This window comes from Phocoena phocoena, chromosome 2, assembly GCF_963924675.1.
Source record: "Phocoena phocoena chromosome 2, mPhoPho1.1, whole genome shotgun sequence".
In the NCBI taxonomy this organism is placed as follows: domain Eukaryota; kingdom Metazoa; phylum Chordata; class Mammalia; order Artiodactyla; family Phocoenidae; genus Phocoena; species Phocoena phocoena.
The window spans coordinates 56,346,648-56,365,984 of record NC_089220.1 but is presented as its reverse complement, the minus strand read 5'-3'; the positions used below and the strand labels follow the sequence as shown (position 1 = coordinate 56,365,984).

The 19,337-nt window shown below is 39.8% G+C and overlaps 1 pseudogene; it reads left to right on the top strand.

The window, feature by feature from the left end:
* Positions 1-9,668: 9,668 nt before the first annotated feature.
* Positions 9,669-18,736, top strand: LOC136118394 (signal peptidase complex subunit 2 pseudogene; annotated as a pseudogene).
* Positions 18,737-19,337: the final 601 nt, after the last annotated feature.

Below are 19,337 nucleotides of genomic sequence, written 5' to 3'. Positions count from 1 at the left end.
TGTAACAATTTTATGAAGGCCATAGCTGTCCAAATCAAAATTCAACTTGATGTTTTAAGCCACATTCATATCTAAAATTATAAATCTCACAAATTGCTTACACAGAAATAGGTAAATGAAAGTGAAAAGTGTCAATGAGCTGGTCTGCTGAAGTGATTAATCTATTTGCCATATATACATATAAGTCTACTGTTCAACCAAATATTGCACGTTCATTATTATTTGATTAAATGTTTCTACAGGCCCTTAAATAGTAATACAATTCTTGTATCCTGATTTGAAATAATCATCAAGATCTGTCAACTATTTTTTTTTGTAGTACTGGGTTTGGAGTGAATCCAGAAGTCCTTTGTCATGTGTGTTGCTTAGAGATGTTTTATTCCTAGTGAGTGGAATGTGAGCTGACAAACTTGCTATTACACTTTGCCAGTATTGAAACTGTTGCAAAGGGATTATGAGATTTATCCAGGGCCAGAGTGCTAATCATTGACTAGTTGGCTGAAAATTATGCTGTAGATGCCTGATTCTTAACCCAATTGGCTGTGTAACATCCCTTGAGAATATTGGTGCTAAAAGATTCAGGCTGTTTCAATTTACTCTTTTAATTAAAACATAGAACTAGAGAAGAAACAAATAAAAGAGATGAGAGCAGGGCTTAAAATATCCTCTAGCTCGCCCTCAGTATTCTTTGTCACAATTCTGCTGTAAGGCTCCACCAACACATCTCTGAACAACTGCCACTTTTTCTTTTTCATTATGCAACATGCCACATTTATGGGCTCAAAATGATACTTTACATTCCATTTCCTCAACATAGCATCATTAGAAGGAACACATAATTCCAAGCACCGACACCTAGAAAATGCAATGCATTGTATTACTTCATTATACTTCCTTGTTTAGAGTTAAAAATGTAGATTAAAGAATCCATCAACCAATTTTACTGAGTGCAAACTGTTCAGAAACTATCAAATATAGACAGTAGTTTAATAGTAAAATAATAGAAATTCCTTCAAGAGAATGGTGTTAACATACCTTGTGAAGAGAGAAGAACTAAAAGTGTAGTGCAGTATGATTCATACATGTAAAAACAGATTTTTCTCCCCCAAAGAAAAATTTACTCCAGATTAAAGGTATGAATTATAAAAATAAAATTGGGGAGAATTATTTATTTTCCATTATGCATTTATTCATAAAACACAAGCAGGCACTGTGCTAAGCTTTAAAGAAGAATGAGATGGACATGACTCTTTCCACAAGCAGCTTATATTCTACAAAGTGAGGCAGAAAACACATACTTAGTTACACAAAAACCAAATACTGATAAGTGGTGGGTGGGTCTCAGGAAGGAAAATCCAGGACAGTAAGAATTTGTTAGTCAATTAGCTGAGTATGTGACTTGTGAAATTTGGATACACTGCATTTTTTTCCAGTTAGTTTTTAACTATAATGAAAATAAACATGTTACTGAGTCCAAGCTTGCTCTGCTCACCATACAAGAGGCCAATAAATCGGAGATGGGGTGTTGAAGAAGGAATATTACTTTATTTGGAAAGCCGTCAAACTGAGAAGATGGCAGACTAACGTCTCAAAATAATCATCTTATCAGGGTTTGGATGCCAGCTTCTTTTATAGCACAGAGGGGGAGGAGACGAGGAAGTAAAAAGGCCATAAATTTGGAAATATCAGATGGAATGGCCAGCCTTGGGGAAGGGATGTGTTAATTTCTTCTTCTTCTTGCAACCATCCACAGATGGACAGGGTCCGGATGTTTCCCTGAACAAAGGCACTTTGGTTTAACATTCAGACAGAGGGGCAGGGTTCCCTGAGGCAGGCCATTATGTATAGATAGTATCCTTTTAGTGAACAAAAGCAGTGTAAAGCAAAGGTTAAAGTAAAAGAAACAGATCCAACGTGTAGTCAGATTTGGCTCTTCCCTGTTACAAACACAAATTTAAAAGGAAAAATAATTGAATTACACACAGTGTTGATAACATAGACTCTGGAGCCAGACATACTGTATGTGATTCTCAGCTTTGTCACTTAACTGAGATACATAATCTTGAACAAAGTTATTTAACCTACCTACTATCAGTTAATCCATCTGTTAAAGAAAAGAAAACAATATTATCTTTCTTACATGTTTTTTGTAAAGATTAATTGACTTGATAACCATATGAATGTATTAAAACAGTGCAAGGTTCATGTTATATATGCAATACAAAATATGGTGATGATTATTAGGTTTACAACCATAATGATGCTAAAATATTGAGAGAGTCAAATTTAAACTTATGGTATAAGATCAGTAAATGGAATTGTGGACTCTGAATTTTGTATTGTCCTGCATACATACCTAGTTAATGTTCAATCAGGAGAGAGAAACAACACAATAATTTGAACAGGGAACTTTAATATCAAGAATTATTAATTATTATAGTATTAGAGTAAGGAGGGATTGATTATTAAGAAAGAGAACTCTAATTATAGAAAAAGCAGTCACTAACCCTAGGGCCGAGACAGAATGCCTATGGAAGACTCCTGCTTCCCCTAGACCTGTGGGGCCTTTAGGGACTTTCCACCCCCTCACTTGTTCCCGTAAACCAATTCTTCTCCCTATCGTGCGCCACTCCTTCTCCCTATCGAAACCAATTCTTCTCCCTATCGTGCGCCACTCCTTCTCCCTATCGAAACCAATTCTTGGAGTTTTTCAGTTGACGGGGACTTGCCAGACAGCGGGTAATTTTCCAGTTGCCCGTAACAGGTATACGCCCTAACCGCCACAATGAACAGACAACTATAACGGCCAGAAGGTGGGGCAAAAGTTCCTAAGCCAATGAATTCAAAAGTCACCACATTTACCCAATCATTGTGAGAATATACCCGCCCTATGAGTAAATAAACCTATAAAAAGTATGTGATTCCGCTTTTAGGGGTTCCCCATCGGCCTCCTGCGTGAGGTTCAGGGAACCCCGGTGCATCGGCTCCTAATAAACCTCTTGCGTGTTGCAGCGGCTCTCGACTCTTGGCGGTTCTTGGGCGAGTTGGAATCCTTCGTAGACCGTTTGGGTCTAACATTTGGGGGCTCGTCCGGGATCCCCACTCGCCCCCGGGTCACAAGAACATCGGGAGTCGGAGGTATCAGGTAGGCTCGAGCCCAATTGTCTGTTTGTTTGTCGTTTGTTTGTTGCTAGCCGCCATTAGGAAAAAGCCGTGCGAACCGGCTTGCTGTGGAATCTGTATTGGACTCCTGGCTAGGCAGACGTGCCGAAAGCTGGTGTCCACGGGCCCCGGGGGACGCCCTGGTGGTCCATCTGGAAGGAGAAACAAATTTTGTCTCCCCTTCATCTGGTTCTGGCAGGTTATATAAGCTGCCATCTGAATTTGAGTTGGTTTCGGGTTTAAGTTCGCGGCGGCTGGTTCTGGCAGGTTATATAAGCTGCCATCTGAATTTGAGTTGGTTTCGGGTTTAAGTTCGCGGCGGCTGGTTCTGGCAGGTTATATAAGCTGCCATCTGAATTTGAGTTGGTTTCGGGTTTAAGTTCGCGGCGGCAATATCAATGTGTGTCTTTTGAAATTTTATTGTTTTTCTGTACTATTATCTTTCTTTTGACGGACGACAATGGGACGAACTATGACGACTCCTCTTTCTCTTACCCTAAGCCACTGGACTGAAGTTAGGGCTAGGGCCCACAACCTTTCGGTAGAAGTAAGGAAAGGAAAATGGCAAACGCTGTGTACCTCTGAGTGGCCTACATTTCAGACAGGGTGGCCACCCGAAGGATCTTTTTTGTTAGATAAGGTTGGGCTAGTCAAGTCTAGGGTCTTTAACACAGGACTCCACGGACACCCAGACCAGATACCATATATCTTGGTCTGGGAAGATCTAGTTCTCTCCCCGCCTCCGTGGGTCCGGCCCTTTGTTTCCTCAACAGGCACGTCTGCATGCGCTCCAGCACAATCGGAGATATTGGCCCTGAAGAAAACCCCAGACACGGAAAAGTCATCTGCTGCCCCGGACCCGCCAAAGGCGATATATCCTGACCTGCAGTCTGATTTGCTTCTTCTAGATTCCCCACCTCCTTATCCTCCGGCCCTAAATCCCATGTCGCCCCTAGGACCCCCAGCTTCACAACCCTCCGCACCAGTAGGGCCACCTGTTATGGCGGAAAGGGGGGGTCCCTCGGCGGGCACCAGAAGCCGGAGGGCTGTTTCCCCAGATTCTACTGCTTTACCCCTTAGAGAATATGGCCCCCCCGATAACCACGGGAATAGGCCCCTTCAATACTGGCCCTTTTCCTCTGCAGATCTTTATAATTGGAAGATGCATAACCCTACTTTCTCTGAAAACCCACAGGCTCTTACTGCTCTAATAGAGTCTCTTGTCTTCTCCCACCAACCCACCTGGGATGATTGTCAACAGCTCCTCCAGACTCTCCTCACAACTGAGGAGAGGCAACAGGTTCTCCTGGAGGCTAAAAAATGTGTTAGGCGCCAATGGACAACCTACCCAGTTGCCTAATGAGATTGATGCCGGTTTTCCACTCGTCAGGCCGAATTGGGACTTTAATACCCTGGAAGGTAAGGAGCACCTGAAAATGTATCGCCAGGCTCTGGTGGCGGGTCTCCATGGAGCGGCCAGGCGCCCCACGAATTTGGCTAAGGTAAGAGAGGTAACTCAGGGGCCCCAGGAATCGCCAACCGTGTTCCTAGAACGCTTAATGGAGGCTTTTAGACGATTCACTCCTTATGATCCAACCTCTGAGGAACATAAGGCCACCATAGCAATGGCCTTTATTGACCAGGCGGCCCCTGATATTAAAAAGAAGTTACAAAGGCTGGATGGCCTACAAGGTTTCTCCCTTCAGGACTTAGTAAAAGAGGCAGATAAGGTATATAATAAGAGGGAGACAGAGAAAGAAAGGGAAGAAAGAAAGCAGAAGGAACAAGAGGCTCGTGAGGTAAGACGAGATAAGAGGCAAGAAAGACATTTGAGTAAGATACTGGCCACTGTAGTCAGAGGAGGAAACAGTAGAGACAGAAATAGACAGGAAGGGCGAACAACGGATAGAAGGCGGCCATTAGACAAGGACCAATGTGCCTACTGTAAAGAAAAAGGTCATTGGGCAAGAGAATGCCCTAAAAAAAGGAACGGGGGAAGGATCACTAAGCCTTTTCATCTGTACGTGGCCGAGAATAAAGGTATTGCAAAGGGAGTACTAACTCAGAAACTGGGCCCCTGGAATCGCCCGGTTGCGTACCTATCAAAGAAATTGGATCCTGTGGCAGCAGGATGGCCCGCCTGTTTAAAAATAATCGCCGCGGTGGCCGCTTTGGTCAAAGATGCTGACAAACTGACTTTGGGGCAGAACCTAACGATAACAGCCCCCCATGCATTAGAAAGTGTAATTCGCCAGCCACCCGACAGATGGCTAACAAATGCCAGGATGACTCATTACCAAGCCCTGCTGTTAAACTCAGATCGTATTAAGTTTACCTCAGCCACAGGACTCAACCCGGCCACCTTGCTACCCGACCCTGACCTGGAAAGCACTACCGTCATCCATGATTGTCAGGAAGTACTGGCTGCAGCACACGGTAGCAGACCAGACTTGATGGATCAGCCCCTCCCCAACGCCGACGTTACCTGGTTTACTGACGGAAGCAGTTTCCTAGAGGAAGGTAAGCGTCGGGCGGGAGCTGCCGTGGTAGACGGGAAAGAGGTCATCTGGGCAGCCGCATTACCGCAAGGGACATCGGCCCAACGGGCTGAACTAATCGCCATGACTAGAGCATTGGAACTAGCAGAAAACAAAAAGGTAAACATCTATACGGACAGTAGGTACGCATTTGCTACCGCCCATGTCCATGGGGCCATTTACCAACAAAGAGGGTTGCTCACCTCGGCGGGCAAAGAAATTAAAAACAAAGAAGAAATAGTGGCACTGCTAGCTGCCCTCATGCTCCCCACTAAAGTCAGCATCATTCATTGCCCCGGACACCAGAAGGACAATACCCCGGTGACAAGAGGCAACAACATGGCAGATAGGGTGGCACGAGAAGTGGCTCTATGGGAAATCATACTAGAACTATCAGATGAGAGTCCTGGGAAACCAAATGATAGGGGAACAAGTACCCCAGCCATAACTAAAGGAACATTATCTCCTCAACAAGCAAAATCCATGCTACAACAGATTCACAGATGGACACACTTGGGAACCAAAAAGATGGTGTCCCTACTACACAAGACAGGTTATGATACCCCTGGACTAACTAAATTAGCTGAGCAGATTGCACGAGAGTGCATTCCATGCCAACAGGTAAACTCCCATAAAGGAAAACTTGAGGTCGGAGAAAGGCTCAGAGGAGACCGCCCAGGAGCCTATTGGGAGGTCGACTTCACTGAAATACGCCCTGGAAGGTACGGTAACAGGTATCTTCTAGTTTTTATAGATACCTTCTCAGGATGGGTAGAAGCTTTCCCGACGAAGAAGGAGACAGCTACTGTGGTGGCCAAAAAGATCTTAAAAGAAATTTTCCCCCGGTTCGGGGCACCAAAGGTAATAGGATCAGATAATGGTCCCGCCTTCGTCGCCCAGGTAAGTCAGGGTGTGGCCAAATACCTGGGGACTGATTGGAAATTACATTGTGCCTATAGACCCCAGAGTTCAGGACAGGTAGAGAGAATGAATAGAACTCTAAAAGAGACCCTAACTAAATTGTCCATAGAGACTGGCGGTACAGATTGGACGGTGCTCCTTCCCTTAGCCCTGTTCCGGGCTAGAAATACCCCCTCCCGCTATTATCTTACTCCATTGAAAATACTATACGGGGCCCCACCTCCTCTTTTTACGCTAAGGGAAAAATTAAGTCCTGACTGCCAGAATAACACTGACTTATATGCTAGGCTGTTGGGACTCCAGTTGGTCCAAAAGGAGGTGTGGTCCCAGCTGGCAGAGGCTTACCGACCAGGAACACCAGCAGAGGCTCATCCCTTCCAAGTTGGAGATTCCGTGTACGTCCGTCGGCACCGAACCCAGACTCTAGAGCCTCGGTGGAAAGGACCATACATCGTCCTGCTCACCACCCCCACGGCTATAAAGGTAGACGGCATCGCTGCGTGGATCCACGCTTCACACGTGAAGGCCGCACCAGCATCTGCAACATCGGAATGGCGAGCCCAAAAGACCAGCAACCCGCTCAAGCTCAAGCTTCTGCGATCATCAGACTTATAACTTTAACTTTGTTACCCCTACTGACTGTGAGTAATTTTAGTCCTCACCTGCCCCAGCGTTTAACCTGGCAGGTAATTTCCCAGACTGGAGATGTAATATGGTCTGTTAGCAATATCGCTCCCCCATGGACCTGGTGGCCAAACCTTTTTCCTGATGTTTGTAAACTGGCCATAGGGGCTCCCGGTTGGGATTTAGAAGACTATTATGATCAACATAATGTTCCAAAATTTTTATCAACTAGAGCTGATTCCTCCGGAAAGGGTTGCAAAAACGGGATTCGGAGGACTGGGCTCAGAGCTCCTGCTTTCTACATATGCCCCGGGTTCCATCGCCACAGGTCCCTTAATTATAAATGTGGAGGAACTGAAAACTTTTATTGCAAAAGCTGGGGATATGAAACCACAGGAGACACCTATTGGAAGCCCACCTCTGGTTGGGACTTTATTAAGGTGACAGCCAATTGTACACACCCAACCAACCCCTTAACTTATAGGCCTGAATGTACTAAATGGTGCCATCCCCTTAAGATCTCTTTTAGTGAACCAGGAAAAAAAGATAAAAAACTGGATAAATGGCCATTCATGGGGAATCAGGTTTTATAAAAAAAGATATAATGATGGATTACTAATGACCATCAAACTAAAAATTGAAACCCCTACTCCAGTTCCTATAAGCCCCAACCCTGAGATAGGGCACTCTTCGCTACCTTTGGCCCCTCCCACAGCGTTACCAGAGATTAAAAAACCAAACTTCTGAGCCAAAAAGAATGACAATCAAGCCCAAGACCCCCCTGGGACCGAATGCTCTCATTGGTCCAGGCGGCTTTTGAGGTTTTAAATGCCACAAACCCGGAGGCTACCAAATCCTGTTGGCTTTACTATGCTGCTCCTCCCCCTTATTATGATGCTATAGGATATAATTCTAATTATAATAATGTTAACACTCCAGATCAATGTCGATGGAAACAAGAAGGAAATAGTAAATTGACCCTGGCCTGAGTATTAGGAAACGGTACATGTGTAGGAACGCCCCCCTCGTCCCACCGACATCTTTGTGCCAATTTAAGCCTCCCACAGGGCTCAGGGTATCTCCTCCCTCCTCCGGATGGATGGTGGGCATATAACACAGGATTGACCCCCTGCATTTCTTTAGAGGTCCTTAAAGCTTCAACCGATTTTTGTGTGTTAGTTCAGCTGGTCCCCAGACTCATTTATAAAGTTCCATAACTCAGTTAAAAGAATCTCTCACCTCGCTTTCAGAAGTAGTAATGCAAAACAGGAGGGGATTAGATCTGCTGTTCCTTAAGGAGGGCGGACTATGTGCTGCTAAAAGAAGAATGCTGTTTTTATATTGATCATTCTGGGGCTATTACCAAAACTATGGACAAACTTAGGGAGCGCCTGGACAAAAGACAACAGGAAAGGGAAAATCAAAAAGGATGGTTTCAATCGTGGTTTGATAAATCTCCCTGGCTTACTACTTTAGTTTCCACCTTGTTAGGGCCCCTCATTATTTTATTGTTGCTTTTAACTTTTGGACCATACATTCTGAATCGCCTGATAGCCTTTATTAGAGAACGCATTAGTACGGTACAAGTTTTAATGCTAAGGCAACAATACCAAAACTCGCAAAAAGAAACTGAAATTCCATGATTGAAATTAGTTACAAAAAAAAAAGGGGGGGAATGTGGGGCCTTTAGGGACTTTCCACCCCCTCACTTGTTCCCGTAAACCAATTCTTCTCCCTATCGTGCGCCACTCCTTCTCCCTATCGAAACCAATTCTTCTCCCTATCGTGCGCCACTCCTTCTCCCTATCGAAACCAATTCTTGGAGTTTTTCAGTTGACGGGGACTTGCCAGACAGCGGGTAATTTTCCAGTTGCCCGTAACAGGTATACGCCCTAACCGCCACAATGAACAGACAACTATAACGGCCAGAAGGTGGGGCAAAAGTTCCTAAGCCAATGAATTCAAAAGTCACCACATTTACCCAATCATTGTGAGAATATACCCGCCCTATGAGTAAATAAACCTATAAAAAGTATGTGATTCCGCTTTTAGGGGTTCCCCATCGGCCTCCTGCGTGAGGTTCAGGGAACCCCGGTGCATCGGCTCCTAATAAACCTCTTGCGTGTTGCAGCGGCTCTCGACTCTTGGCGGTTCTTGGGCGAGTTGGAATCCTTCGTAGACCGTTTGGGTCTAACAGACCAACATCCAGTTCTTGGAGAAAGCACCCCCGTGACTCACTGAATGGCAGAGAAGTACCTGTGTTGTTCCACTTGTGGTGGAACCTGCCAGAAATCTACCCTCTGGGGTGCCAGAGAAAGCTGTTCCCTGTTGGGTGCTGCTGGCTGTCATGCAGTGCAGAAGCAGGGCACTGGGGAAGCCGGATGTGACACAAGGGTCCGAAGGACTCTGCTATAAAACTGCCTGATGGTCCGGAAAAGTGGTGGGAGAGGGTGCCCGCAGCTGAGTGCTCACAGCTGTGCACTGCAGGAGCTGGGAACTGGAGAATTTACAAGCACCGAAGGAGCTGAGGGACTGCTACCAGAGAGCCTGGTGAAGGCCTACGCACTGGGAGAAGCTTCTGGCTGCTTAGTGCTGCTCTCCCGTGTCCCACAGGAAAGGGCAGTGAAGAGGGGAAGGTGCTTGTAGGAGTCGCTTGCTATGAGTGAGCAGACCTGTGCTAGGAAGAAAAAAACCCTTCTTCCTGGAATGTCTCTTCAGCCCCTTCTACTGACAGAGCTTCCTGCCACCTGGAATGGAAAAAAAAGTATTTAAAATGTCAAGTACCATTTTCACAGAGCAATCTGACAGGGTGAATTTGGAGCTGAAAGGCGATAAATCAGTAACTGGCACAATACAACAAAAAATTCAATATGAAAACATAATTCTGTTCCTTGTGCTAACTTATTGGATACGATTCATTCCAGTGTGGAGTCTAGAAATACTTATGAATTGGAAAATCCACAAATATCATTTGCATTTATAATATTTAAGACAAATATTGGTAACCAATCCTTAAAAAAATTAGGGTACCCTTGAGTTGAGCATCTGCAATATTGACCAGAGTGACACCAGATTTTAAAACTTTTATGGAGGTGTTTTACTATTTTAACATAAAACCAATCCCATCTTGTATTCGTTTTTATCTTACTTCACCTATCAGCAGCATACCCTCGTTGAAACATTTCAAATTTTGGTTTCCAAAATGCCAACTCTTTGACTTCCTACACTGCTGTCTTCTACTCTGTCCTTTCCACTTTCCAATTCGTATAGGTAACAGTTTCTTGGGGACCTCTTATCTGTGTTTACTTTCTAGGCTGCATCATCCAATTTCATGCCTTTTAATACCACTGAAGATTCCCATTGACAAAAATATAGTACAAACATTGTTGTTTTTTACTATAGTCAACAGACACACTGGACTGTAGAGTAAAAGGAAAAAAAAATCCATATATGGCATCTTCAACAACACTAGGTAAGAAGGAACTGCATCAACTCTTGAACATAGGCATATGTGACCAGGATCAGCAACTTCTCTGTAGAAGTGATAGAGGGAAAGTACGATACTGAAAGATCTAACAAGTCTCAGAATGAAGGTATGGCCAATAAAATTTATACCCCAAAAGAGAGGTACTTGGCTGAGTAGCTACCAGATGAACAAATCTGAGAAAACTGACAAGATTCAAAATCCATACCAGCTTCAAGCTGTTGAAAAGTGCAGATAAAACTACCTCCTTTCCAGTTGATAGAAATTTACCACAAACTGCAGGCAGAAGAAGTGGTGGGCACAAATGCTGGGCCTCCCAGATATACAGAAGTAATATGAAGGAAGAGAGGTTCAGAGGATGATAAATTCAGAATGTAGTATAGCAGCAAAATACATTCTTCAGAAACGAGAGACCCATTTAAAAGAAAGGTTTGTAGAGCTCTGGAAGATAAAAATGGTACAAGGAAAGTACCTTTGAATTGATTTATCTGTGAGGGATAGAGACGTGACTTCACAAAGAGACATTTTTTCAATGCCTTATGGTAAAAGTACAAAGGGAGGAATCTGTACATTAGTTATTAGACTGGGAAAGCTAATCTGTTTTATCACTTTAAGTACCTCCTGATAACCTAGGAAAACACAATTCATTTAAGCATGAAAAATCAGTAAGAATTATTACCCATTCATATATATATATATAGTAACAAAAGGTGAAAATTAACCAAGTAACAGTACAAAAGTTGATTTTAAAACACAGAAAATTTTTGAAGAAAATCAAAAGTTAATTTTAGATGTCCATATCAATTGATTTATACGGGAAAAAGAATCAGTTCTTTAAAGCAACATTTTATTCCAAAACAGAATGGTGTAACATTTTTAGGATAGCTGGTTTTTCTATCAAGTAGTAGTGTCTTTCAAGAATAAATGAAAGAGGGCCTTCCCTGGTGGCGCAGTGGTTGAGAGTCCGCCTGCCGATGCAGGGGACACGGGTTCGTGCCCCAGTCTGGGAAGATCCCACATGCCACGGAGCGGCTGGGCCCGTGAGTCATGGCCGCTGAGCCTGCGCGTTCGGAGCCTGTGCTCTGCAACGGGAGAGGCCACAACAGTGAGAGGCCCGCTGTACCACAAAAAAAAAAAAAAAAAAAAAGAAGAAATGAAACAAACAGACAATAAAAATGCAAAAACTCAGGGAATACTGATCTTGTACATCCTTTTATAGAATAAGATATAGATAAATAAGAAAAATTTGAAGACGATTTATTATGTGCTCTGGAAGTGAGCATTTAATGTTTTTAAGAATCTAGGAATGAGTGATGGCAAGGGATGCAAATATTACAGTCTCCAATAGATAAAAATAAAACTAGGAAAAACAAATAATTGCTAGAGTAAATAAATAGTAGAATTGGCTGCCTTACAGATATTAACTTGGAATGAAAAAAAATTTAAATCAGATATTTAGAAAAAAAATAAGGTAGAAGAAGATATTTCTATGTAAATATGTTAATGTCCATTAAGCCAATATACAATACCTTATACAACAAGGAAGTATGTGTATTTATAAGACATTAATATAAATGTAGTTACTAGACCAAAGAATTTTGCATACCAAAAGCAGAGACTATAAAGTAAATATATGCAATATTATAAAATTATATATCATATATAACATGTAAAACAAATATTTTAATAAGTGAGATAGTCTATTTCTATTTTTTGATATTGCAAACATATTTGATCTAGTTCTGTAATTGCATGTGTGTGTGTGTTGTAATACATATTGCATATAATTATACAATATATATTATTAATTCCACATTAACCTCCTGACTTCATCACCTTCCATTCTCCCCCTTGCTCACATGGAGTTGTTTTTCTTAAGTACCTCAAGTATTTCCATTGTGTCTGTTATATAAAGAGGTAAAAAATAAAAGGAAGGGAGTACAAAACACAATCCTAAACAGAAATTGAGAAAACATATTTTGAAGGGAATAGTCCTTGTTTTTTTTCATTAGTCAGGGTAGTATCAGACAAACAGAACTGTTCTTGTTCTAAGTAACTCAGATTTCCCCATAGATAGTTTCTATATTACTGTCAGAGTCAAATATCTTCAAAATCAATGTGATTTTGTCACATCTTACTTATAAGTGCCCAAATAATAAAGTCTAACACAATAATAGCATGCAATGTCAGTTCTCCAATAACTGGACCCATCCTAAACTAATACCCAGAGAACCACGCCAATTTCTCACCTATCACATAACCTGTATTCCAAACACACCCAACTTATGATTTCAATAAAACACACCCTGTTCTTAAACTACTCTCTTTTTCTCCCTTCTGCTTCCTCTGTCTTGAATTTATTTCCTGTTTTATCTATTAGCTATATCTTATTATTTTCAAGTACAAGCTTATTCATCACCTTTTTGTGCTCCTTTGCACATGGCTAACAATCTACTTTAAGTCATTAAACGAAAAGAAACTAATGAGTTGAAATACCGATGTTCACTTCTAAATCTCAAGTTCATGGAGAGGATGGGTTGGTGTCTTATTTAATCTGCCTTTTAAGTACATTGTAGAGTGTTTGGCACATAGTTGATGTGTAACAAATATTGGTTAAATGAAAAAAAATGAATGAATGAAAGATGGAAGATTATTATAGAAGTTCATATGGGCTAGGTTTGCATTAAGATAATCAAGGAGAATTTTTGCTGAGTTGTTTTGTGAACTGAATCATGAAGGTGGAGGATAATTCAAGTAAAAGAAACAGGGTATGCCAAATTGTCAAAAAAAAAAAAGGTGAAGTGATATCAGAAAACATTAAGCTCACTTGTATTTTTTTGCAATATTAGTGCTAAGGACAAGTTAGAGATTTAAAAAAATATATATAGAGAGAGCCTGCAACTAAACCCAGAAAGAGCACAAAGATATTCAGAAGAACAAAAACTTAAATATAAGGCCCAATTAGATATAAATTTATTTTCCAAGAAATCAGATGAAAAAGGAAAATAACCTTTAAAATTGTTCTGAGGAGACAGTAATAAAATAAATGTTAGAATCATCTGCTCTTATTTCACTAAATTGCTAGAATAAAGCAATGATATACAGCATAGTAAAGTTTTAGAATGAGTATTCGGTATAACGGTAAGTCTAAGTTAAATGGTTTAAAAAAATAAAGCAATGACATTATCTCATTGTAATTTCTGTTCAATCTCCAAAATACCATAGTACAAAATATAGTTTTTGTGTCTTTGTGAAATATGAAATACTTGTTTTTTCAGGCTAAATTAAAATATCATTGAATATTTTCTTAAAAATATATAAATTATATTTCTCTTTACCTATATAGCATAGAAAGTTGTGAATCTTCTTAATAAAAATACAGTACTTTCTATATATCTTTACCATATGTAAAAAGATAAAAATAACTTTTGGTGACTGTTTCTCTCATCCAATAACCATCATCTTCCTAGGAACAAGGATTGTGTCTTATATATCTTGGCATTTTCAATGTTTGCTTCAGTGACTTGCATACTGAATTCACTCATACAATAAAGAAGAAATAACAATAAGTAGCATTTATTTTGTTCTACACTATATACATTACGTGAACTACCACTTATAATTTTAGCAACAGCTGGTGTATGAGTACTGGTATCTTCTCTCTTTTACAGAAAAAACTGAAGTTGAACAATGAATAGCTAAAGAAAGAAAACTCTTCTAATGTCATATCACTGTTAAGTAGCTAACCCAGAATCTGAATCCAGACAGGCTAGCTCCCAATTCTGATTCTGTAAACGCCACAGGATATTCTTTTTCTAGAAGTGGAAAAAAGGCAGGTAATTAAAAGCACAATTACTTGTGTTTTAAAATTTGGGGCCTGTATTTATTTATTTTATATAGGTTTTATATATCTTGGTCCTGATGATAAAATCAGTACATGTCAGTCAAATGTGATTTCAAATTGTTTCAGCATTTATTTAGCAATAATTAAATTCAAGTTTATGTTTCATGTAATCTATCTATATGCAGTACCTGTTGGGAAACAATTCTTCCTGTGTCTCTTATATGTTTTGTATATTTGTAAGCAAAGAACTGACTGCCTTTTCTTCCAGATTTCTTTTTTAAAGGACATTTTTATAGCAAACAGGATTGAAAATAGAGATATTGTCACCCTCTAGATCAAAGGGCAGGCATACTAATTCCCCATTAGAAGAGATTTGAATTCTCTAAACTCAGCATTCCTTTCCTACAATACAATCTACCCCACCTGTGCAGTTATCCTCTGACTCTTTGGGTCTCCCTGTAGGAATTGGAACTCAGAAATCTAACACAAATAAAACTGATTCTCTGGCTACTGCTATTGCTTTAGCAATAAACTGCCCATCTTAGATTAAGGAATCTCATGTCATCTACCAGCATACATAAAACCAAGGCAAGTTAATTAATTAGCTTGTAAATAATATAAAATTGTAGATGATTTAAAGTTCCTAACTTATATATTATGTGTTTTCCTTACTACATATTATTAAAAGACTTGTTTATAGGAAATAAAATTTGCTTATTTATCTAATATTTTAAAATATTTTAAAGACCGAAGATTTGAATGACTGGAAGAGTCCATGAAAATTCATCAAAGATGTATGTGGATTTTTCAAATAGTTCAAATGCTTAAATATTTAATCTATTGCTGATAATCTTTAATATATATTTGGCTGGTATGGAATATTTTTAAAACATTAGACCAGCTTTTCACAACAGGGGCCAATTTGTCTCCAAGGAAACATTTGGCAATATCTGGAGACATCTTTGGTATACACTGCTTGAATTATATACGTTCATTGCTTCTTGAAATTGGGAGTGGTGGGGGATCCACTGATAGCATCCACTAATGCTACTGGCATTTACCGGATAGAGACCAGGGATGCAGTTAGACATCCTAGGGTGCATAGGACAGCCTCCCCTAATAAAGGGGACAAATTTACTTGGTCCCAAATGTCAATTATGGACAGCCTCCCCTAATAAAGGGGACCAATTTACTTGGTCCCAAATGTCAATTATGTTAATGTTTAGAACATATCTATATCTATATTTATATCTATCTATATATATACATCTGAAGTTGAGATATATAGTTCTATTCTCTCAATGATAAGAATTAACCTGCATACAAAATTACAAAAATATAAATCTCTATATCTATCATGTGTCTATATAACAGTTATTCATGAAAATCAAACCATAACATAAACAAGAGCAAATAATCAGCAGAAAACCAAAGTCTCAATTTTTAAAAAGTTTTTAGAATGTACTTATATATAAATATATCAGAGACGTACAAACAAACCTTATTTTTTAAATCATTGATAATAATGTATAGTCAGTAATGTATATACAAGAAAAAATTATCATGTATGTGGATTGAGGTGAATGGGTACGATCATTTAAAAAAAATCCTGTATTTGGTTCCCTAAGCCTATCCTGTTGCTATAGCAACAGCTGTCCTATATATCCATTTGGTATTATAGCAATCTGTCAAGGAAATTCTGACATGCAATAATTTGTATACATTAATTTTCAAAATTGTAAGAATATGTTTGAATATTATCTGCTTGTTAGAACAACCCTCAACCACCTATGACTTTACAAATTATACTTATAAAATTATAGGTGTGATCACCTTGTGTGTGTGCATATATATATGAGTGTGTAAATATGCATATACAAACATATACACATATATATAATCATATATACACTCATATATAGTCATATATACACTCATGTATAACCAGCCAACATAAACTGAACTTCTATGTCATAGTATCAAATGAAATTTGTCAGAATTTATCTAATTGGTATAGTATTATCTGATTCACAAATATGGACTAAAAGTGTCATCCTTCACATCATCCAGTGTTAGTAAGATCCATCTATATAGAAATTACAAATTTTATTTTTCAGGAGAAAATTAATGTTGTTTCAAAGACACTAAAAGCAATAAAAAAAAGACAACAGATAGTTTTACTACTTGGTTGGATAGTAACTGAAGTTGATAGAACAGTGGGATAATATAAATATTTGTAAATAAATTGAGTATAGCTTTGTAAATTGAACTGACACGAGATTCCAAAGAAGAAAAATGAATTAATTACTATATTCACAATTTAGAAATACCATTCATATTTAACTCATTTAGACAAAAATTTCATCCTGAATCAAAATTTTAGCCTTCCTTTTACTCAGTCTATTAATTGTTGAATATATTTTAAATAGCAACATCTTGTCTACTGAGATACTTATTTAAAATAATTTATTTTCAAAATTCTGAGTAGTTTAAATAGATACATATATATTTACATTCTTTTCAGTTGTTATTTTAAAATGCAGCTCAAAAAATTTTCTATCACGAGAATGTATTTGTGTGCCTGTGTGGTTGTGCAGGTTCAGTTGTATAAAATGTAGTCGAAGAATCAACTGAAAGAAATAATGAGAAAGAGACAAGATGGTGGCAGAGATAGTAGTGGGGCTGACAGTGGTCCTGAACACAAGTCCCACTAAAACTGAGTTCCTCTGCTGAGTTTATGATTAACTTTTCTATCCAAAATGTTATTCCTTTTCTTGTTCTCCTCAAGATTGAGAAATATCAAATAAAACTGGGAATTGAAACCGAGCAGGACACTGTTGGCCCCTCCCAAGTACAAAAGCCTTTCTGTGTCCCCCATTTCTTTTCCTTTTTTTTTGGCTGTGCAGTACAACATGTGGGATCTTAGTTCCCCAACCAGGGATCAAACCCAGGCCCCCAGCATTGGGAACACGGAATCTTAACCACTGGACGGTCGGGGAAGTCCCTCCACCCCCACCCCCGCCAACTTCCTGTTTTTAGGGAAAACGTTTCAGCCTCCTAGACCTTCTCTGAGCTCCAAAGGGCAGATTCAAACAGTTACTAATTAGGGGAGTAAGGCAATGCAGAAAGAAACAATAGTGCAGGGTGGGGCCTCATTCTGGATCCTCCTCAGGGGATGTGCATAACAATTTGGTACATGTCTCTAAGTTCTTCTACAGGAACTAAGGCCCCCACCCAGGTGGAGGATGGTAACTTTAGGCTGAGCACAACCTGTGGACCCCAGACTGGTTCGAACTAGAAGGCTGATGACTGAGATTCCTGGAACACCACCGTGTTACCTCACCACCAACCAATCTGGAAGGCCACACACTCTGCAGACCTCCCCCCAAATTTTGTCTATAAAATCTCTTCCCCAAAATCTATTAGGGAGATTAGGTCTTTAGAGCACGAGCCACCCTATTCTCCTTGCTTGACCCTGCAATAGACCTTTCTCCCCTTCAGACTCCAATGTTTTGGTTTGTTGGGCCTCACCGTGTGTCAGGCACACGGACTGGGATTCGATAACAGCCCCAGCTATGGGACAGGTAGTAGCCATAGTGGCTTGTTGGACAAGTGGAAGATTGATGATAAGCCTGTAAAAACTGACAAATGGGATGTGTCAGCTGTGAAAAATTCTTTGAATGATTCTGCCAAAATGTACAAGTATGTGGAGAATTTTGGTCTAACTGATGGTTGCCTCACCATCTGTACAATTTCTCATTTCTTTGCCACAGTGGCTTTGATTTGGACTCAGAGTCCAAGCCTGTTTTGGCTTTGTGCATCATATCCTATTTTGTGATGATGCAGATCCTGACCATTTATACCTCATATAAGGAGAAAAGCATCTTTCTTGTGGCCCCAGGAAAGATTCTACAGGGATGTATCCTGATGATATTTGGTACATTCTCAAAAGGTTCGGTGACAAATACACTCTAAAGCTGACCTTCATCAGTGGAAGAACAAAGCAGCAATGGGAAGCCGAGCTCACCAAGTTCATTGTTAAGATTTTGACCACAGCAGAACACTGTTATGGATGCATACAAGCCTGAAATATCCAGGCCCAATGTCAGTCTCACCACAGAGAAAAAAAATAGCCAATTCTATAACCAGCCATCTTTCTGCTGAATCATGATGAATTAAGGGGTATGGGAGAAAGAAACAGAACTTAAAATGGATAAAGTAAGAAATGTTAAAAAAAAAAAAAGTCCCTAATTTGTCCTGAAAATTTGGTCTATTCTGGATAAATAGGACTTTCTAGGTCAGATATGAGTAGTGGTAGCTCTCATATCTAGCTATAGCTTCTTTAGTTTGCTGATTGTGTTGTTTTGATTCGCTTCTCTGGAAAAGCATTTTTGCTAAAAGTGGTACAGACTCCTTCCTTCATACCTAGCAGTACTTTATATGGTATAGCTTTGTGTCATGCAGTATTTGAGGACTCAGTTTTGAAAACTGTTAACCTGTTGCTGACTTTATTGTGTTAATTCCTGCTTCAATGGCTGTTTCCCTTAATTCAGGTTACAACTTCTTGTGTATGTCAGCTTTCCTTCACCCACTATTTTTGTGGGTGTGTATATATCTGACTTGGGGAGAATTGGGGAAAAAAAACACAGCTTTTTAATTTAAAAGAAATTTTCTGCCTGTTACATTTTGTGCTTTTAACCAATTAAAGAAGCTAATGGCATTTTTTAGTTTTATCTTGCCTAGGTTGTCCACTAATATATCTCTG